At 36.8% G+C, this 24,476-nt stretch overlaps 1 protein-coding gene across 1 annotated transcript in view; it reads left to right on the plus strand.

The window, feature by feature from the left end:
• Positions 1–1,287: 1,287 nt before the first annotated feature.
• Positions 1,288–24,476, plus strand: part of LOC133526223 (potassium voltage-gated channel protein Shaw) — a 177,412-nt gene continuing 154,223 nt past the window's right edge. The window contains exon 1 of the mRNA XM_061862751.1: positions 1,288–3,427. The gene's annotated coding sequence lies outside the window, so the exon portion shown is untranslated. The remainder of the gene's footprint in view (positions 3,428–24,476) is intronic.

Here is a 24,476-nt window from a genome sequence, read left to right on the forward strand (position 1 = left end):
AGTCGCTTGACGATTCCGGTCAGCGTCGACAGATATCGGCCGGACAGTCCCTTGCCTTGGGGCGAAAACTGACGACTCTCATCTGCTAGTGTGGAGTCGCAGAGGTGCCGGCAGGCCATTGGCGGTAGATAGATAGATAGATAGATAGTTTTATTGGTACTAATCATACACTGTCAACATTGGTTAAAAATTACAATTATGATCAAAATTCAATATGTACAATAAATTATGTCAATATTATAGGTATATCAAATCAAATCAAAAACAATTTTTTTCGAACAATGTCCATATTGTGTTAGTAACATACAAATACTTAAATCTTAGTATTACATGATATTATTACAAATTCCTACATAAAAGGGCATGTAGCTGCACCCAGTGCTTCAGCCGCAGTGAGTCCCACCAGTCGGCCAACGTGCACAGGATGGTATTCGAGCTGGCGCGCCACCGCCTCAACAGCGAGATACACCTCTTCCTGATGATCGCGTGGAAGCCATCGATCCGTCCCTCCGTGAACATACCCGAAGCGCTACAGTGTCGCGGCAGCTCGAACACCACCCTGTACGCGTTGTTGTACTGCACCCGCTGTATATACAATAACAATTATCAATTCGGAAATTAATACCATAGTAAATGAAATCAGTCAAATTACAAATTAAAATTAAAAATAATAATTATACATAAAAAAAAATATAAATGTAATTATGTCAAGACAAATGATATGGTTCTTTAGGGACTCTTTACTCATCAAAGAACTCGTTTACGGTGTAATAAGACTAATAAGCCTTCATCAACTGACGACCGGTTTGGCCTAGTGGGTAGTGACCCTGCCTACGAAGCTGATGGTCCCGGGTTCAAATCCTGGTAAGGGCATTTATTCGTGTGATGAGCATGGATGTTCCTGAGTCATGGGTGTTTTCTATGTATAAGTATTTATAAATATGTATATATTATATATATCGTTGTCTAAGTACCCTCAACACAAGCCTTATTGAGCTTACTGTGGGACTTATTGTTAGTCAATTTGTGTAATAATGTCCTATAATATTTATTTATCAAACAATACATTTTAAGCTTGTTTATAAATTGACGTTCCGTGTTCACGTTTCTAATTGCTTCAGGAATCTTATTAAAAACTTTAGCGCCCATTATCAATTATTGCAATAATCGCTTAGGTATATGTGTAGACGTTCTTGGCCTGAGATGGCAGAACAGGAATTGTAGAACAAAGTGAGGATGGTATAATCATATAAAATTAATTATGACATTTTCATTGAAAATGTCATGCAGAGTTATCTTGGTTCGACTGTACGCATTATAATGATTTGTGAGTGAGCTTTGCTAAACATCGTAAATGGCGCGTGGTGTTTTGGAAACTCCGTCATGGTTTGTGATTGTTACCTATTTCGTGAATTTTCGGCAAATCGCTCATATTTTCTACGTCTATTTGAGTTATAGCTATTTGGCTCATCTTAACTGGGTGCTTAGCCAACGTGCAAATCGTTAACACTCAGCGTAGCTAGTCATCTCTCTCTATCACTCTTCCATATTAGTGCGACAGTGACAGTTGCGTTTCGTTCGCTACGTAGCGATTGGCATGTTAGCACCGGTCCTGAAAATGGGGCTTAAAGTCAGGAAAGTAAAAAATCTTTATCGCTTTATCTAGATCCAAATATAAATCCATGTACAATTGAATTTTAAGGGAAAATAGAACAAGGTAACAATAGGAAATTAGAATGAAACAAAAGATTGCGACGGAAAATATGACCATCGCGCGGGTTTATAACGATTTACCTCAATATCTATGAAAGTATACTTACGGCCCGATTTGAAGAATGAAATACGATAGCGATAAGTTCTGGTTCAGATAAGTTCTCATTTAGATATCGTTTGTATGTCGTATAATTAATAGAAGCAGCTCGATGCGGGCAACCAATGTCACTTTGACGTTAGAAATATCGTAGATAGATCTTATTGGGATCACAGCGGAATCAAATGAAACGTAAATTTTGACATTTGAAGATCTTTCCAAGATCTTAAACGTGTCTTAATCATTCTTCAAATCGGGTCGTTATTTCGGCCTAATATTTTCCACATAAAACTGTGAAGCAGTTTGTTGGTGGCAGGTTCTAAAAATCTTTAACAAAATAGGTATCATAAAAATCAAGTAGGTAGGTATTCCTAGCATTAGGAAAATACAATTTTGCATATAAATAAATAATATAGGACATTAATACACAAATTGACTTAGTCCCACAGTAAGCTCAATAATTATTTATAAATACTTAAATACATAGAAAACACCCATGACTCATGAACAAATATCCATGCTCATCACACGAATAAATGCCCTTACCAGGATTTGAACCCGGGACCATCAGCTTCGTAGGCAGGGTCACTACCCACTAGGCCAAACCGGTCGTCATATGTGTCATAAAAATATCTTGTGATCTTTACAGAATCACACTCAACAAATCATGCGTCGATCCTAAATGTCTCTCCAAGCGACCTACTTATGTCCTTTGTCACACTATATGTCAAACACCCTGTATAGATTTATTATTTCAACGCCCTCCAATCCTTTGAAAACACCTTTTGTAACGTTAACGGGTTTCCGCTTACTTAACCCTATATTTCCACGTTTCACTAAATTAGGTTAACCAATTTTCAAAACATCCTATTTCTTTCTACGCTATAATTCCAAAAACGATCTTAACCCCTTTTAATTTCGGTTTATTTTAAATTACGCTTAAAATAGATATGAGATTTAGAAGTCGATACACTTAAGGCGCACTGCTACAATCGCAGTGATGCTCAATTAAAATTCGTACGGGTAAACCTGTAGCGTAAGAAGGACAAAAACATTAACGTTTTACAAACTTCAATCTTACCCTTTACACAACCACAGCCTAAATTCAACTTTACACCAACCATATAAGGTTTATATTTCAATAACGTATTCATTGACGATAGGTTATTTTACTGCTTATGTGTGTGTCGATGTAATTCAGGACTAGTATTCCAAACGTCTTGCAAACGCACGCAAGCGTTCGCCTCAATTAAACCAGTATAATCGCAATCCAGCTCCGTAAGAAATACGAAAGCGTTCCCTACGATTGTTACGCTGGTTTTTAAAGTAGATAGCTTGCGTCAAGTTGGAAAGTATTCCTAATACAGCAGAAGCACACAAGCGCACCTCAACGCATGCGTGTAAAAGCGAACTCTTCAGTACCGCTTCGTCCGCCGAGCTGAACGCACGTCCCGCGAACCGTTATACATTCAAATATGAATATCGAATTCGAACAGTGACATCTATATTCTTATTACAAAATAGTGTTTTGCTATACAGTGTGTTTGTTTTTTTTTTGTGTTGAATATTTAATGCCACTGCGGTGGTAGCGTGCGTGTGTTCGTAAGCGTTATACAGGTTGGTTTTTTAATTGCTTTTTTGCGTGTGTTTTTAAAACGTAACTATTATATTTTAGATGAAGGTTTTATAATTATATAAACTGTATTTTATTTTATACGTCAGAAACGGTATCTAGGTCACCGACTCATTTGACTGATAATTATTTATTCACAGAGGTTCGTTAATTGAATTTGAGCCGAATGTGAAATATTTTTGAGACAGGTTATATGAACATCGTTCTTATTTAGTTATAAATAAGATTGATTTTAATTTCGCCACTTGTTTTCAGTTTTAGGGTCACTTGCGCCATCCAGAGTTAGACACTTAATCGGGGTTAACCGGTTAAACTCGGAGTTACCAGTAAAATTTAACCCTGCGTTAACGGTTATCACCCAGTTAGGGCCACTCTTGCACCATCCAGGGTTAGCCACTAACTCGGGGTTAACCGTTAAAAAAAGGTTAAATTGTATTAGTAACTTCGGGTTTAACTGGTTAATCCCGAGTTAGTGATTAGTTATTAGTTTAATTTAACAAAATTGAATAAAATTACCTATTCACTATTTATTTCTCTAACTTCAATTGTGTTAACTTCAAGATTATACTTTTAAATTTGCATATATTTTCTGCAAGTACATTTGCGTACACTAACATTTATTTACTCCATAAAGAGGAGTTTCAATGTGCTTTCTTTACACCTTGTCGTTATGATATTCTCTGACTTAAAATACGCGAGTGACCGGTTTTAATAAGTATATTTAATATGCCTGTGTCTCACGGAAAGTTATTGTTCTAATGAAATTTATCAAAACGTTAATTAAACGTAAATGATAAATGTGACAACCCTAAAACATTAACAAACTTAATTATTAACAGTTACAAAAGCCGGCCCCAAGGCATTCTTGCTACGGCGTAGAGCCTGCGTAGGCCCCGTAGCAGGCGTAGGCGGCTACACGCTATAGGTACACTCGAATTCACATACGGCCCGATTCGAAGAAGGAGATACGATAACGATAAGTTCTGGATTAGATAAGTTCTCATTTAGATATCGTTTGTATGTCGTATAATTGACAGAAGCAGCTCGATTCGGGCAACCAATGTCACTTTGACGTTAGAAATATCGTAGATAGATCTTATTGGGATCAGAGCGGAATCAAAATAAACGTCAATTTACATAACGTTTAGCTATCGATCTTTCCAAGATCTTAAACGTGTTTTAATCATTCTTCAAATCGAATCGTGAGTCCCACGGTAAGCTCAAAACGGCTTATGTTGTGGGTACTCAGACAACGCTATATATAATATACAAATACTTAAATACATAAAAAACATGCCCTTACTGGGCTGGGATTCAAACCCGGGACCATCGGCTTCATAGGCAGGGTTACTACCCACTAGGCCAGATCGGTCGTCGGCTAGGTATATAAAAATCGAATTTAAAATAAACGCTTAATAAATAAGCTTTGCATTCCTAAAACATATTTACACGCCTCAAAGACGCAACATGATCGAAACCTTGGCTTATCAAAGATTGTTCGACATATTTCGCTCCAAAATGAGTAGCTTCAACGGCGGCGTTGGCGGACCGACGCAGTTAATATCTCACGGAAGTTTTGTCATTCCAACTTCTCGAGTATATGCAATTTTTGAAACGTTACGGCCCGATTCGAAAAATGATTAAGATACGTTTAAGATCTTGGAAAGATCTTTAAAAGATCGATAACTAAACGACATGTAAAAATTGACGTTTATTTAGATTCCGTTGTGATCCTAATAAGATCTATCTTCGATATTTCTAACGTCAAAGTGACATTGGTTGCCCGAATCGAGCTGCTTCTGTCAATTATACGACATATAGCGCTTCAACTGTTGTTTACTCTAAGAGTACGTCTGAATGTCTGTCAAGTTAGACCAGTTTGACAGCACTGGCTCCCCTCGAATGCGGTTGACCCAATATAAACGATATCTAAATGAGAACTTATCTAAACCAGAACTTATCGTTATCATATTTCATTCTTCGAAAAGGGCCGTTAAATACATTTGACTATCTCAAAGGGCGAGCAATTATTATCACCTTCCTGATTTGATTTCTTTGATATGTGGCATTATCTATGAAAAGGGACCTATTTTCGATAGCGCTTACGCCGCACTGCGTCGCGCAGCGTTGTATTTGTATCGGAGCATCGTTTATGACGGCGAAAGCGGCATCGACAATAAGGTCCCTTTTCATAGATAACGTCACATATAATAATTACATTCATATAACACACATACTATATAGTCACGAACGGATACTGCTTAATTGATTGATTAATTGATTATTATTGGTAAAATCGTTGTTTTACAAGTCAGGATTACATTAAATATTTACATAATAAGATTAAATAACTAATAATATTTACAAATTATAACATTTACAACTAAATCTTATATGTATAATTAATCAAGCATTAAGATGACACTATTTTTACGCGTTAGTTATGAACTCCACGAAGAAACTCGTCAACGCTGTAGCATGCCTGTGCGATCAGCAGCGCTTTAAGTTTCTTGGTAAACACAGGATCACTTTCCGCTGACTTTATGGCAGGCGGAACCAAGTTGTAGATCTTGGCCCCAATGACACTGAGTGAATTCCTGAGCTTAGCAAGACGCTTTACGGGGGCAACCAACATTGGCTGTCTGCGGTTGTTATCACCACGGCTAGAATTGGTTTTATACCTAGCGAGGTTAGACCTGACATACTGGCACGCTGCCAATGTGTAGACAGAAGGTAGCGTTAACACTTTATTGCGTACAAATAGTTCTTTAGCTGGGTGGTCGTAAGGTTTCCTAGATATCCGCAGCGCCCGCTTTTGTATTAAAACACCTAACACAGTTGAAAAAGGATGAAAAAGGCTTATTATAATATCATAAATAGTTATAACAATAACTAGTTTATAACAGCTACAAATTTAACAGTCTGCAGCAAGCTCGGACAAATTTCACCTTCCCATACAAACTGAGTTTTGTTCTCATTTTAAAACTATGTGTTATATTGTAATGAAACTTTGCACATACAATGACATGAGGTATATCAATGCGTATACTTAGTTTATTTAGCTCCAGCGCATAAAACAAACGAAATAATAACAAATTTTGTATGAAAAACGTAGATTCGCTGTAAAATTTTTAATTTGGTATCTGAAGCTACGTAATTGGGTACTTGACACATGTTGGATATTATAACAAAATTTAGTTAAATCGATAGAAAATGAGCCATCCATTATAAAAAAGTGGAATTTAAAAAAATATACTGAGATTATAAAAAAATACAAGGCTCCGAAGTCTCAAAAAAATATTTTTTTTTGTTTTTCAAAAATAGAAAATAAAATGGTACCATTCGATTCCTTACATTTTATTGAAAAATTAATTGTATGACAACTATACACATAAACGCAATATTTCAGGGTAAAAATGGCAACTTCCTTGATCTTCCATACATTTAGGACAGACTTATATGATGTGACGTCACATCACCTTATCATTTTGTTAGAGGCGTTTCAATCGTCGAGTGCGTGTCAGATTTTAACTCTCATTTTTGACCTTTGTGTTGCTTAAATGCCATGAGTCCTATATACTCGTAGACATTTGATCCTCAAGAAAATCAAGATCGTTTGACATGATTTACAAAAAACAATCAAGTACATACCTAGTTTCAAAGCAATCTAGCTAGTCGTTTTAAAATGAAAGCGTAACTACATTTGTATGGGAAGGTGAAATTTGTCCGAGCTTGCAGCAGACTGTTAAATATGTAGCTATTATTAACTAGTTATTGTTATATTTATTTATGATATTATACGAAGAACCGAGTTTGCTGGGGAGACTTAAGACTATATTTCAATATTTAGTCTACTTGTGTATACTCTTTCGTTCACTGTTCTTACATATCTCAGCGATATTTAATTTGGAGTTAGCTTAAGCATTGATGCCATTATGATTCCTCTAAGTACTAAATAATAACGTTTACCAAATACATCTGGAAATGGCAAGTCATTAATCAACCCAACGTACCTTATTTCTAGCCAAATATTTGCTATTATACTACTGACCTTATTTTAAGGGTGTTAGGTTCAGTTTGAATTGTGATTTTGTACTGATTGTCGACGATAAAGAAATGAAATAGTTGAGGATTGAAATGCTTTACGGTTTTATTAGCTTTGACCTCGTAGGGTCAGGTATAGGGCACCTGCACCGGTTTCTAAGTTTATAACCTATGTATACATAAAACTTTTTCACCTCTTCAAAACCCGTGTTAAATTTTGTCTTATTTTTAAAGAGAAATATAAATAATTAAAGGCCGAAATACGGGGGTTTGGACGCCTATTACAACTTTGTTCCGTTCGGTGTCGAGACCCTCGGTCCGTGGGGCCTGGGAGCTCAGAGCTTCTTTACAGATTTGGTCAAACTTCTGGTTGATGTTACTGAAGACAAAAGAACTGGCAGCTTTGCTCAACGAATAAGCGTTGCGATTCAGCGAGGGAATGCTGCCAGTATCTTTGGCACTATGCCTCAGGGGCTCTCTTAAGATATAGATTCTTAGTTTTTAATTAGTTTAAGTTTGAATTGTACCTAAATTTACATTTTACTCTAGTTATTTGTTGATTGCCTTTGTTCTAGTTAAAGTATGAAACAGGCCCATCGTTTTTTTTTTATGGAAACGTTCGAATGTATCATACTATTTCAGTCTCAGTACTACTACTACTACTTACTTAGTGCTACTTGGAGAAATATAAATTTAGATTATTAACTAATAGATATTCAATGTACAGTGTAGTAGTAATTACCTTACGATAAATAAATAAGTCTCAATACAAAAAGTTATGAGGTTGATTGAAGTAGTGTGACAAAATGCGAACGATTCCGAGAAAATAAGATGGGAAAGGATTATTCACTACATCTGTATGAGATTGTAGACAGTCGCTTTTAGGTTACCGTGGACGATAAAGAATGGGATTATAAGTTTCCAAAACGTTCCGCTTGGCGCGCTGTGTTTAAATCCCATACTAAATGAGACTTAACGTAACGTACGTCACGTTTCTAAATCGAATAAATTTACACTAGGGGCTCAGCTCTCACTAAAACATGTATAACAGAAAATTTTACTACACTTAACTTACTCTTAAGATACTAAATACAATTATTAAATTTACTAACACTAGATGCTAAGCTAATCAAACAGAATGATGATTACTGAGAGAGAAAAAGACAGGTAAAAATAGTAACAACTAACAAAATACAATACTATGGAATAAAGTATATAATTATAAACAAAATATATGTTTGACATCGACCGTACATGTTATTTCCACATGAACGGTTTCCACTCACGCCATTGTAATAATAAACAGTTGAAACAAAAACATGTAAAATCAATACAACGCCACCCATTATGCCAAAGATAAATATACAATAAGGAGTGTCAAACTCCATTGAACATGGTACTTTTCCAATCATTATTATTATCTTATACCTTTAAACGAGCAATTCTTGTATATAGATATATATATTTCTGTGATCTCGGAAACGGCTCTAACGATTTCGCTGAAATTTGGTATATGGGGGTTTTTGGGGGTATACAATCTATCTAGATTAGTCTTATGTTTGGAAAAACGCGTGTTTTTGAGTTTTCATGCGTTTTTCTTTCGACGCAGAATATGGTCGCTAATTTCGTGTTACCGGCCACTGTCCGTCTGGTCCAGCGGGTTAAGACGCGGACTGCTAAACCAGTGTTAAGGGTTCGAATTTCGCCCGGTGACTAACTTTTGTTTTTTTTTTTTTATATGTTCAAGTTTATATATAATTTTTTAATTTTTATTGTTTTAGACAAGTTTAATTTAGTAAAAAAAAATAGTTAATATTATCACCTATACACCACCATATTACAATAAATAGTTATAACCGAGCAAAGCTCGGTCGCCCAGGTACTTATTATTTATGAATGCACAGGCAGCTTATAGCTGATATGTGCACATCAATGTCTTGCACTTGTGTTTTGTCCATTTATAAAATGTTTGTCGAATCTATTTTTAAAAGAATTCACTGAGGGTGCACTGATTACGGATTCGGGCAAACTGTTCCACACTTTCCCTACGCGGTTAGACAGGAAGTGTCGTCTTGGGTTGCTACTACTCTGCGTCCGTGTCAGCTTCAGAGAATGTCCTCTCAGTCTGTCACACATATTCCGAGTGAAAATATCACTCAATGCGGGTGCGTTGTAGTGTCCTGTAAGTATTTTGTATGTTTATATTAAGTCACCGCGTTACCTTCGCTGCTCTAGGGTTGTCAAGCCCAATTCCTTTAACCTATCCTCATATGGTCGGTTGCATTGTTATAGAAAAAAAAAAGAAAATTTAGAAAATGTGCTGCTTATGGACGAGGTTTTGGTGAGAGGTCTCACCCAAGACAGTAATTTTTCCACTTTTAAATTTATTCTAAGCTTAATTGTTATAGAAAGCCGCAGTAAGCGGTGGTTTTAAGTTCAGGATATTCACTTTGACGCAATCTGTGACCTGCCTAAACGCAACTGTTACCATCCCCCTAACCCGGGGTTAACCGGTTAAACCTCAAGTTACCATGGTTACCAGTACAATTTGACACTGGGTTAGCGGTTTCACCGGTTAACCTCGGGTTAGTGGGGTGGTGCAAGTGGCGCTAAGTCGATCAAAATAAATAGTGGATGACGCTGTAGTGGAGACTAAATGCATACTATTAAAAACGCTGGTACAGTGTTACACATTTGGCTTTTAGCGTCTTATTCAATTTTATTGTATCATTACGCATTTTGCTCTCGTTTTCTCAATTCTTATGGCGTCAGATTTTTGACTCTTTGTCTTCATCCTAACACCATTCATTTCGAAGCTACGTAAAAGTGAAGCGTTCTAATTTCCGGGTCCAATTTTGTATTAAGATTAACAGTCTCTATTAAATACCGGTGTCTGTTCGCACGTTGATATTATCTATTTATCGCCCTAGTACTGCAATGGCATACATTATAACATAATCACGCGCTTTGGTAATAGTGCCACCATTTTATAATGTAAATCTTTATTTTGTTTTCAGTACTACATCTAATAATAATTTTTCATTTCTCATGCTCTGAAAGTGGGTCGTTGTTGTTCTAAAATGTGTGCAGATAATGAGACTTTCTGCTCTAGAGCACTGTACTTCCTAAGTACGTTTTTTTTTTTCTTTTATTATGATAAGCAATTAAAGACTTGGTTTTCAATGGATTTGTTGTACAATTTCCATTCTGATAATAAACTCCCCATCCATAAATAGCGATATTTTTACCTAAATTGTTAATTAAAAGTACCCTCAAGAAATGCTACTGAAATGTTTACTTAGCTGTGTTTTTGTTAAATGCCCATGAATTTTACTTTCCTATTATAATTATTAATTTTAATTTCTTTTGAGAGCTGGCAGCTTCCTCGCCCAACGCTTGAGCATAGCGATCCAGCGAGGAAATGCTGCCAGCATCCTCGGTACCTTGCCACGGGGGCCCATTTTAGATTTAGATTTTAAGTTTTATATAGTAGTTTAAGTTTAGTTAATTGTATTACTTATATATATATATATATTTTACTATCCTCATATTCAAAATAAAAAGTAGAGTGTTTGACACGGGTAAAGGCTACCATTTCAGTCTCGGACTATTCGCACTCTCACTGTGTTCGAGCGCCAAACTACCTCGACAGAAATGGGTGCCTTTCATTTCATCCCTTGGTTAACAATCTACTATTTTTGTACAATCAGCATTTATATTTATATCTGCTAAAATTTACTATATCAGTCATCTTAGAACGCACCAGCGACGTTCTCAGCGGTACAACGCAGTCGCTGTAGCCCAAAACAGCTAAGAAGTCATGATGAACGTTAAATACCGTAAAATGGGGTGAATAGGGACGGCTGGGTTGAATAGATAAACAAAATATCTACAATTATTTTTAATCGAATTATAGAGTTTGTGTGGGTTCACATTAAAAACGCAGATATATCTAATTTTTATTTTATTCACCCCGGTTGACGGTACTTCCTTGGTATTAAACATTTAAACACCGTTAGATAATCCACAACCCATTTACTCACGCTTCTAAAAATACCGTTTACCGCCGTTTTTAACAGTTGAAAAAGTTTTACGTGCAATAAGATCGCGGGTAATAATAACCGGGGTAATAAACCGGGACCGCGGTTTATGAGGTAATATTATGAGGTAATAATCTGACCGTGATTAGAGGCTGATATAATTGCTTATGGCAGATTAGGAATAAAGATAAAATTAATTGAAGGTTAGTTTTTGTCATTTCTTTATGTATTCATGATTTATTTTAAATGAAGACTCGCTTTTAGCTCACAGTTAAAGGTTAAATACGTTGTTAACTATAAATTGCTACCAGTATATATTATATAGTTTATTATTTATATCTCCTTGGATTTCACGGGCCTATAAATCCCGGTCTTTTGATAGGCTTGCGTGGGGATATAGATCCAATACGTAGAGGCCCCTTGGAGAGATTTAATGTCATGTAGAACGCATGAACCGGTCGCAGCAGGCATTGGGACTATTGTAGAAAAAGTGAACAGTAAAACGGTCTATGGATTGAAAATTTCAATCCACAGACCAATGGACAATGAGACTGGGTTATTGCAAAGACGTCCGGACACCTGCCATAACAATGTTTTCACTAGTTATCGAGGCAGGCGGTGACTCGCCGCCCACTAGATGGGCGCCTGAAACTGCCGTCGTGAAGACGACCAGGAGCCCCATGTGTGAGCGGCTCAGGGGTGTCGAGAGGTGTACGCCGTTTTCTGTCCAGTGGCTGATAACAGCCACTGTGCCAACTCGCGTCCTATGCAAATTTTCACTTCCACCCCTGGAGCATTTAGCTCCAACGACTCCTCTCTAGACGGCCAAAGAAGGCAAGCCAGCTGAGAGTCCTGCGGGTCCCCTTGGGGTCCACTCCGACCGACGAAGACACGCCGGAGACGGAGACCCTGACCGACTCTCGGGAGTACTCGGGTCCGTGGGGTCGTTACTCCCCAGCAGCTCGCCACAAGCTGCCCTGCGGGCATATAGTTTATTATTATTAGTATATATAGATTACTAACAAGTAAATCACCCTTCTTTCGCGGTTTATTATGAGGAAAAACAGATTGTGATAAATTAATTTTTGTAATAGAATGGTATAATCATCGAGACAATTCTAACAACTCAAACACGAGGTTACGTTCTTTTGTCACAAAGTTCCTACAGCCACCTCCTATCTCTGTCAGATCATCTCGATAGTACTATAATATTGCATTGACTTACATATGTACCTATGCACATTTTCAGCTTCATTGGAAACCGGGAAGTGGGTCATATTTATTATGCAAGATTTGGCCCGTACAAACATAATTGTATACATACATATACTGCATGTTAAATAAAAACTTATAAAATTAAAAAAAGAATGAATAAAATATGTATCTCCAGAAAATAATAATAACTCCCAATTCAATACAATATTCGCAAGTAACATTTTTTCCGTTATCAAATTTCAAATAACGAACAAAGAAATTGGTTGTCAGGGCTGTGAGCGAAGATACGATTGGTTCACATTCGAAACTTAAAAATCTTTACTTGACTTGTTACCGAAAAATTGCCAAACTTTGCTGCAAAATTTGCTGTAAAATTCTAAATTTAATTAATTCAATTTTTTGATATTTTATGCATACATATGCCGATTCAAAGTAGATATCAGGTTGCAAAACAAATAATCTTGTGATTTAGTTCTCTTATATTATGACGACCAGTCTGGCCTAGTGGTTACCTTGCCTATGAAGCCGATGGTCCCGGGATCGAATCCCGCTAAGGGCATTTATTTATGTTAAGGTGTTTATCTATATTAGAAAGTCACTATCACTCGCAATTCATAAGTCACTTGTGTCAGTAGGTAACTGGCAGGAAGTTGCCCAGGATTGGGACAGGTGGCACGCTCTCGTTTCGGAGGCCAAGATTCTTTTTGGATCACTGAGCCAAAATAGTTAGATAGTTAGTTATCTATATTTATTCAAACGATCTATAGTTATCTATAGTTCTGTCAGGAGTCCGAGGAGACTGCAATACATTCTCTGTTCCTGTGGACCACTAATATCTAAAAGAAGTACCTACTTAGGGCGACATGTATTGCAACCCTATGAGGTACAGAACATTACGACCCAAGGAATCTGGAACTTCCTGGATTTAAAGGGCATTAGTAATGAACTTTAAAGGACCGACACAATAAATCATTGCTTGGTCGACGTGGCACTGAAAGCCCCGTAACACCCCAACAATAAATAAAATAATAATATCTATAGTTATTCGAACGGCGTACGCCTGGGTCACAACGGAAGAACAGCGCTGGCTTTGCCAGCTACATGCTGAGTTGTGACCCTTTTATTAAAGCGCTGATGGCTTAGCGGTAAGAACGTGCGACTTGCAATCCGGAGGTCGCGGGTTCAAACCCGGGCTCGTACCAATGAGTTTTTCGGAACTTAATGTACGAAATATCATTTGATATTTACCAGTCGCTTTTCGGTGAAGGAAAACATCGTGAGGAAACCGGACTAATCCCAACCAGGCCTAGTTTACCCTCTGGGTTGGAAGGTCAGATGGCAGTCGCTTTCGTAAAAACTAGTGCCTACGCCAAATCTTGGGATTAGTTGTCAAGCGGACCCCAGGCTCCCATGAGCCGTGGCAATATGCCGGGACAACGCGAGGAAGAAGAGAAGAATACAAGCTTTGCTTAGTTAGGGCCTAGGTGTAAGATTGACTTAAAAACATATTTTTTTAATTATTAGTACAAATCAAGTTGAGATTCACAAACTGTAAATCGGCCTCAAAGTAAGCTTTGTCTTAATTTTCCGCTTGGATTATTGCAAACAAATACTTTAGCGTTATGCCCTAACCTTTGATGTTACACTATAGGCCATCGAAAAGGATAAATTATTTTTGCATGTTTCCCAATTGTTGGCGGATAATAAAATAAAATAACTTTTGGCAAAAATTAAATTTTTTGTACAAGTTTTCATCGCTCACTGTACTTTTATTTCCACAGACTACAAATACTCATCGAGACAATTCTAACAACCCCAAACACAATAAGTTTGCCTTGTTTTATCACAGAGTTCCATGGCCACCTCCTGTCTCTATGGGCTCCTCTACATGATGGCCCAGCGTAGGCCAGTCCAAGGGACGCAGCTATGCGATGAAATGAGATAGCAATATCACTTGCTCCCTCTAACGCATAAATGCGTCCCTAGGACTGGCCTACGCTGGGCCATCATGTAGAGGAGCCATATCAGATCAGCTCCATGTCATTAGAATATTGCATTGTGTGTATGAAAATGTTCAGTTTAATCGGAAAGTGGGTCAAATTTAGCTTTCAACATTTGACCCACACTAACTGACAAACTAAGATACCTGATACTAACAGGGCAAGGTAAATAAAAGCTTGTAATGAGACTTTTTTTTCCAAAGCTTTTTTCTATCCGCTATTGAATGAATGAATAAATGAATGAATTGTTTATTGCATATCACAAACCAGTTATAAAAGGTGGTACATATTATGTGGTTAGTTTTAGTGACGTCCTGTAAGGACACAGCAACATATAAACTAATGTTAACTTAAAACTAAGAAATAATACATTTCAAATAATTTAACATTACATATTGTTAAGAATACGACGACGGGGAAAGGGTATCCCCACTATTGACGATTCCGCGTCAATAGTGGGGATACCCTTTTATCTATCTTTTTCGCTAGTTACATAGTAGAAGATTTACAATAAAACACATTAAAAGGAGCCATAAAGCCAATAAATTAGAAATAATTAAAAAGTTAGGCGCGCCGCGAAACAAATGTGACGGAAGATTTCGTATTCGCGCGGATTAACTCCAGAGGAGTTATATGCGCGTTGCCGACCCTAACACTCCGCACCCTCGTTGAGCTCTGGCAACCTTACTCACGGGCAGGAATACAATACTATGAGTATCTAGTGTTATTTGGCTGCGGTTTTCTATAAGAAGGTGGAGCCACTTCCCCAGTTTGGGCTCTGCTCTAGATCTGGAATGACATCCGCTGTACTGTGCCCTACCACACAAAGCAAGATGACATTCACAGTGCCCAAACCTCTATTTTGGACGTAGTTTAAGGATATACCCGGGTATATTACATTTAATACACATTTAATAGGTACTTCTAGGTTTTCATAAAACCATTTTTTTGCACGGCACTATAAAAATCTATTACTATTTTTTGTAAGGGAACCAAGATAAGGGTATATTCGTTAAATCGAGCGTAGATGGAGGCTGACCTACTCTTCAACCGCTCAATTCCAAAAGGACGTAAAAGCGTACAGATTCAAGAACACTTTCGTCTTTTTGTAAATTTGTAGTGTTTCTTATTTACGGTTATAGACGCGGGGATTTGAGTTTGTAGGCTTGGATTTGCGAGCATATGTTAGGTTGCATAATATAGTAGCTAGTATCTAATATATTTATAATATTCTTCACTACTGCAGGTTTCTAGTAAAAACAACATTTGGGTTGCCCAACTGAAAATTTCAAAAGTAAGGTAAAGTAAGTAAGTAAGTAAGTAGTAAATTGACTAAGTTCCGCGGTAAGCTCAAGAAGGCTTGTGTTGTGGGTTACTCAGGCAGCGATATATATAATATACTAATACTTAAATACATAGAAAACATCAGGACTCAGGAACAAATATCTGTGTTCATCACACAAATAAATGCCCTTACCGGGATTCGAACCCGGGACTATCGGCTTAATAGGCAGGGTCACTACCCACTAGGTCAGACCGGTCGTCATTCATATTATGCCGAACGAAAAAGGCACCAATTTGTATGCTTTGTATGCCAGTTTGCAGACACAATGTGGATATGTAATGTAGTTACATATTGCAAATCGTTTTAAGACCTCTTTGCAAGCCACCTATTGAAAAAAAAATCAATCAACGAAAATCTGCGCAAACTTAATTTGCGCACCAATGATCTGGCCCACTTCATAGAGTTCGTAAGGGCTGGTCTTTACGAAGTACACGTACTCGAATAAGATCTTATGACACTTTTGAGAAAAATATGATATGATAAAACTGGTCTTAAGTTCCATAGACGCTACTGGCACTTAAGTTATTTATGCCAATTTCGACCATTTTGAACATGTTCCATAAAACCGAAACAACAGAAATAATATATATAACTACCGAACCTGTTTGCAAAATTTCACGAAAATCGGTTAAAAAATGCGACCTCTAGAGAAAAACATAACCGAATCGGCAAAAATAATATATCTAACTACCGAACCTGTTTGCAAAATTTCACGAAAAACATTTGGACATCCGTTTCGCTTGGAAAAAATACTTTTGTATGTCTGGATGTTTTCCTGTATAAGACGCATTTTTTTACCGGTTTTAGTGAAATTTTGCGAGCAGGTCAGATTGAATTTTTCTGTCGTTAAGTGCCAATAGCGTTTATGGAACTTAGGACTATTGTGTTGATATCACCGAAGGCGTACAATGGTTAGGGAATAGGTATTGTATTGTATTCTCAGACTTTCAGATATCAGAATTTTTTCATTTCTGACGGAGCTATTTCTATCATCAAAACTTTTTACCTTAATTTTCTCTTGAAGGTCTAAACACACAAACTTCTTCTTCTTCTACCTAGCGTTATCCCGGAATTTTGCCAAGGTCCGTTTTCCTACTTTCTTACCTCCACTTTGCACGATCCTGGGCGTCCTCTCGTGTGATCCTGTTTACGTTCACGACATCGAGCCATCGCTTTTTGGTCTGCCGTGTGATCGGTGGGGTGGGGTGGATCTAAACAAAGAATATTTGTAAATTAAAACTTCCGTTTGATTAGACGTTTTAGACCAGGTTTATTTAAATCTTACGTCACATATTATTTACCCTAACTGAATGTTTGCCTAGGCCTGATTTTATTCAGCGCGAACTTACAACTATCGGGCGTTAACGTAAATATTTAGTTTCAGTTTTATTTGGCTGAGGCGTAAACAGAACAAAATGGCCGTCACAGACCTTTTACCATCAGATGCTGCATGTATAACATGACACGCGCATTGGCGATTCGAATGTATGAACTCTAATGAAAACAAGCGGGAATCTAACTTTAGACAGTGGTTAGTGCTTCTGGACATTTTCCGCAAATCGACAACCATTGTGCCTATTTCGCGTGAAATCGAGGTAGCGCTACTCTAACCACCCCAGCTCCTCCACGAAGCCTAGCAATGTTTTCAAGTTACTAACGGCCTCCCTTAATGTGCACGGAGTCCCTAGGTATTTGCTTCTGTTTACTTCAACCTGTTTGCAGTCTAGCAGAATGTGTTTTGTTGTTTCCTCTTCTTCCATGAACACTCTGCACATGGGACTTTACTTTTCTTTAGACAGTAGATTATAATGTAAAAAAATAGGTAGTTATAAAAGAATGACCCTAGTTGGTTGTCTACGCAAAGACTACAACGCCACAACGTTGCATTATTAATATTTTGTTAGCTACATTTACCCCAAATGTCCTCCGTCCCTTATTTGATCTAATTTTGTACCTTTAAAAGTGATTCCCTTTTCACAAAAACGCGATAGTGCGAGATATAAATTAAATACGGCTTGCATAGTACATAACAATACAAGTACATACTTATAAAAGCGATAGATTGTGGCGACCGCGAGTTTTCGTAGGCATATATCGTGGCTATACTTACTCAACCTCGTATCTATATATTACATACGTTTATCAGATACGAGTTTGAGTAAGTACGATATGGCTGCGTAGGAGGAAAGCGGGTTGGACTGGAATGATCATGATTGACTGAAGACCCGGATCCAGGCCTCAGGATATATTATATCTACGACAATTTGACGCATATAATAAATATACTTACACTTTTTAGGGTTTCCTACCCAAAGGGTAAAAACGGGACCCTATTATTAAGACTCCACTGTACGTCTGTCTGTCTGTCACCAGTCTATATTTCATTAATCGTGATAGCTAGATAATTGAAAATTTCATAGATGGTGTATTTTATGTTACCGCTATAACAACAAATACTAAAAAGACAATAAAATAGATATTTTAGTGGGGCTCCCGTGCAACAAGCATGATTTTTCTTTGCCATTATTTGTGTAATGGTACGGAACCCTTCGTGCGCGAGTCCGACTTGCAGTTTGCCGGTTTTTTTATTACAAGGAAAGAAGAAATTAAAGTTTGAACATAATATATGATGTCAACCGTCACCTTTGACATTCAATGATGAGTCTAAACCGATCATCAGTTATTAAAAACCTGTAAACTCTTTTTTTTAAGAACCTCTTGTAGACAAAACCTCGGCAGTAGTTCATTCCACAGCCGGAGTGTCCGCGGTAGGAAATTCCTCTTAAACCGGACAGTGCGCGACCTGCCGACGGCGAGCGGTGCGGTGATAGAAAGCGGCCGTTGGCATCACGTCAAACAATTCCCCAGAACACAGCCGGTGCGCAACACAACAGCATAACACAACAGCGGTAGACCTCAAGTCCTCGTATAATTGTCACTAAGAAAAGGTATTAAAATTATATTCCTTGAGCAAAAACAGAAGTCATAATTAGTGTTTGACCATGAATATGAACCATTCCTCGTATTTATACACTCCGCGACAAAAGTATAACCCACCCCCCTAATTTTTCCATATCTGATAAAGAATTATAGTTATATTGATACATTACTAAATACACTAAATTTGGGCGTTAGTAAGTTTTTAATACTATCAATACATTATTTATTGAATACATAATTACCCAAATATAAATGATTGTGGGTTTTGCGGTGCGACAAAAGTATAACCCAGGTAATGAAATTTAGATAAAAATTTAAGAAACATACAACAAACAATAATCATTCATATAATTTAATATTTAGTAGATCCACCACGTTTACTTATCACCTCGATCATTCGATCTGGTAAACTATCATATAATTTTTTGATTATGTCTTGATTTATATTTCGCCACTCGTCAATTATCACTTTGTTTAACTCTTCAGCAGAAGTTAATTGTCTTGATCCACGATAAACAGCTCGTGATAAATGTTCCCAACAATTTTCAATAATATTCAAGTCAGGGGAATACGCTGGCCATTCAAGAACTTGAATATTTTTTTTAGTAAGGTAGTCTTTTACTATCTTTGCACGATGAACGCTGGCATTATCATGTTGAAAAATAAAATTAGGACCATCAATTCGCATTGCATGAGACGTAATCTGTTCATTTATCACTTCTATATATCGTTTACTATTTATTTTTCCAGAACAGAACTTTATATCCCTGATTTTACCTGAGTACCTATCCAATACCAGACCATATCATTTATTACACTACCACCTCCGGCTTGCCGACGGCTCAATATAAAATTATCTTTTCTTAAATCGTGAAAATAGTAATTAAAACCATCAGGTCCATCTAAATTAAACTTTTTTTCATCAGAAAAAATAACTTTTCGCCACTTTTTTTCCATTGAACATGATCTTTTGCAAATTGTAATCTAAGTAATTTATGTTTATCAGACAATGGCGGTTTTTTTTCGTAATTTCTTACGTTTTAAATGTTCACACTCACGTATAATACGTTGAACATTTCTTAAATTAGTGTTAACACCAGCCCGCACTGCAATTTGTCTCGCGGTAAGCGTAGAATTGGACGCAACTCTTAGGATTGACCTTCTTTCTCTTGGTGTAGTTGCTCTAGGTCGACCTGTCCGTTTTTTCTTACCATAATTTTCAGGATCTTTTAAATAATTTCGCACAACACGATGACTTCTGTTAATGATTTTTGCAATTTTGGCCTTTGAATAATATTCAGAATGCAATTTTTTAATTATAGCAATTTCAGTTTCGTTTAAGTGTTTTCCCCGTGGCATTTTGATAAAATAATAAAAAAATATTAACTCAAGCAAATTATTTATACGTAAAAACTCACAAGTTACACAAAATAAGTATAAACATGAACTGACATGTCCAGTGCACTGAGCTGCTTGAGTCAATAAGACGAATGGGTTATACTTTTGTCGCGCTATGAAACAAAGAATCTCTCCGCTGCGTAACAAAGTAGCATCGGATCGTAACTATATACATACCATAATACTAGAATTAAGTGAACAATGCTGACGCGTTAGTAATATATTTACTTATATTTAGTTTTACAGTAGATATGAAAAAATTAGGGGGGTGGGTTATACTATTGTCGCGGACTGTACAACATTTAACTCCCCCTGTATTGAATATATTGGAACGATGTGTTTACATAGTTGATGGACTCTCAAATCGTTCCTTGGATCCGATGGGGCTCAGTAAATACTGCTTTGACCCGGCCATTTATTTTGCTTTTACGTGAGGAAACCCTTTTATCGGATGCATTGAAAGATGGAACGGTTACTTGATAACTTGTATTGATTTTATATAACGTAAAACTATGGCAAAGTTGTATATCCTACTACGTATATAAGGTGCTAACATTATAAAAAAAAAATTCGTTGACTTGTTTCGGACGGAATTCTGAGCCCCTAGTGTAAATTTATTCGATAGCGAAACGTGACGTACGCGTTTGCGTTAAGTCTCTTTTTGTATGGGATTTAGAAACAGCGCGCCAAGCGGAACGTTTTGTTAACTCAACTCTGGGAAGTGATAGTTCGGTAAAACTTTGTAATGTTTGAAATACTTTTATACCATCGTCAGTTCCAGGTTGTATTTGTATTTTATAGTGAGGCAGCTACGAGTTATAAGTTTTAAAGCCTGTGGCTGTTTGTAGCATTATAACTTTGGGAACCTGTAACAGTTTCAGTGAGCTGTTTTACGAGTTTTTATTTAGTTGTGTTGGTTCTGGCGTCAGTAAGAGTCTGTTTAGCAATATCCAAGTAAAGTCCTGAATAAGATACTTACGACTATCTGACGAATAAAGTCATCATTGGCGTTACAATCTTGAAATAAGCTTAACTTTAAACTCCTAAGTTTTGTAAGAAGTTTTATCTGGCAGGTAATTTATTTGTTAATTAGCTATCTAATACTTTATACAGACATTGTGAAACAGACCCTAAGTAATGAGAATTTTATAAGGCAAAAAAAAATCGCCCAAAAGAGAGGTATGGGCATTGTGAATGTCATCTCGCTTTGTGTGGTAGGGCACAGCACAGCGGATGTCATTCCAGATCTAGAGCAGAGCCCAACTAGGGAAGTACCTCCACCTTACAGAAAACCACAGCCAAATGACACTAGACCCTACTCATAGTGTTGTGTTCCTGCCGGTGAGTAAGGTTGCCAGAGCTCAACGAGGGGGGAGGGGTTTAAGGTCGGCAACGCGCATGTAGCTCCTCTGGAAATAAAAAAATGTTTAATAAAATATAACGCTGAAGACCATGTTAGTCATTTTCAGTGTAGAATTAAACCCCTAGAGTGGATATTAATGATGCCTTATATTATTTGTTAGTTTTCGATTCGATTTCTCATTTATTATATTGAACGTTAAATTCAATGTCTTCAAAAACATATAATTCTTGTTTACCTTTACGATCTATCAGCTCAAGTGGCTACCTATTCGCCATCGCCGTAACTCTCATTTTCTTGTACTTCTTTAATATTCTTTTCAACCCTACTACCCCTCTATATCTTAAAGAGCGTTTCAACTATCTTTATTCTGTCCGGCGTGCAGAGAAAAATCTCCTTGCTCCACCATTATCTTCATCAAAATTATATAGCAACTCTTGCATTTCGTACTGTTCGGTTGTGGAATGCTTTGCCGCTAGATATTAAGTAGACGTGCTAAAATCCCTTCCCATTTTCAAAAATCTTTTAAAATCTCATTACTTTTCGCTGCCTTAACTTGCCTTTATTTATGATTGAGTAATATATGTTTTTACGAGTATGTATATATGTATTTATTATATATATAATTGTTTGCATCTTCAGTTTGTTGAATTATAAGTATATCGGCACTACCCGTTCAATGTTGTAAGTTCATAGTTTGCTACCCAAAGGTTATCTGGAAGAGATCGTTTCTTAGCAATAATACCGCCTGGTGCTACCTAGCTTTTATGTGTATTTCATTGCCTGTGTATTTTTAATTGTATGGTGCACAATATAAAATATTTACTCACGATAAGATGGATAAAATTTAAAATGGTTAGGTAATTGATTTATACAAATTAAGTATTTAAACCAATTAATATAAATGACTAGGTTAGCTTTATCATTATTATTATTAAAACTTTATTGCACATTAAAAATAAGTACAAATGGCGGACTTAATGCTTTAAGACATTCTCTACCAGTCAACCATAGGGCAAAACAGAAATTCTCGAATGTGGGTGCAGTGAGAAAAATAATTCAGAAAAAATGACAACTATTAGTAATTTTGAAAAACTATTTAAAATTTTGGACATTAATAACATTATTTACAATGTTACAGAAATGATGTTATTACATATACATATATAGACAAATATGTCTATATATGCCATATAGCTTTAAATAAGTACCTAAATAAAATATTTGTTACCCCCACCCTGTCACCCTGCACGCTGTCTCCCCAGGCATTGACACAAAAATCTATTCATCTGTAGCAGATTTCATTACTTCCAAATTTTCCAATTTTCATTAACTAAAATGTTGAAAAAGGACTCTAAATCCATAGCCATAAGATCTGCATTACTCTAGCAATACATTTAGTACATTGCCGACAGATCTGAAGCAGAGTTAAGTAAATAAACGGAACTAATGTTAAACATCTGAAGATGTTGAAATCCCCTTGATTTGTGAGAACGTCTACGTGTGTGTGTGGTGGATTCAGCTGAAATATTTAGTAGGTTCAGTTATCACTTGCTCTTATGCCAGTTCAGTAATATAAACCATTATTGGCATTGAATAATTACAACATATCGACGCTGGAAGGAGAAATGGGTTAAGCGACATTTTTTAGAGATATTGAGTTATATACCTATACATCGTTGGAATCGCCAGATTTTTCTGCATCGAATGGACTAGGTTTCGTACCAATCTGACGACTTTAGTGTCGCTTATAAAGTCTGTTCGGAAAGAGAAGAGTCGTGCAATGTATTGGGCCCCATACATTCCACGACTCTTCTCTTTCCGCACAGACCCTACAGTCGATGATTTAGGGCCTCCGCTAGCTGACGCGGACGCCCGCCACGTGCGCACGCACGCGGGTGCTATTTGTAGGTGAAATCCGCCGCACGCGTCCGCTTCAGTTAGCGTTGCTCATACTATTTTTCGTTAACCCGCTCATCCGCTCCGTGCGCCCGCGCCAGCTAGCGGAGGCCCTTAAAGAATCACTGGCACAGTTAAATAACTAAGCGACTTGGTTTAAAAAAAAATTAAAAGTGGAGATTAGATGAAAAGTTATTCGATGTAATGAACCTTAAGGTTTTTTACTTACTTGTCAGTTCAGTTTAATCTTAACTTGGATATTTTTGCCGTATGACAAATAACCTTTCACTGCCGGTTAACTATTTTTACTGGCCAAATAATAAGTTTTTAATATCGTTTGAGACATTTTTACTTATATCTTTAGCCACTCACATGCTTCATATTTTTCAGTAACTTCTATTATTAAAATAAAATAATAAAATAAGGGTGACAGCTGGAAACCACAGTTACCAAAAGCAAGTGAGTGTGCACAAATTAACATAGATAAATTTACTTAACTGTCAAATGGGTTATATAGGCGTCTATCATCATTTTCATAATTTCAGATATAAAACTTTTGTCGTTCGTGTCGTGTGTCTTTTGACGCTCGAAACTATGCCGCCATACCTTTGGCATTTGATAAGAATAAGGATCAAAGTCAAATGGCGTTCTAAAAGTTTTAATCATACATCGAAAGATGGCAGTAAATTTATTGCAGCTATAAAGTTTTCTTTGACAATCCACCTCTATTTTAAATTCTCTTTGATCTTACCTACTCCGATAAGCATCGTATTGAAGTCTGAACCACTGCAA

The sequence above is a fragment of the Cydia pomonella genome, chromosome 16 (assembly GCF_033807575.1).
Source record: "Cydia pomonella isolate Wapato2018A chromosome 16, ilCydPomo1, whole genome shotgun sequence".
NCBI lineage: Eukaryota > Metazoa > Arthropoda > Insecta > Lepidoptera > Tortricidae > Cydia > Cydia pomonella.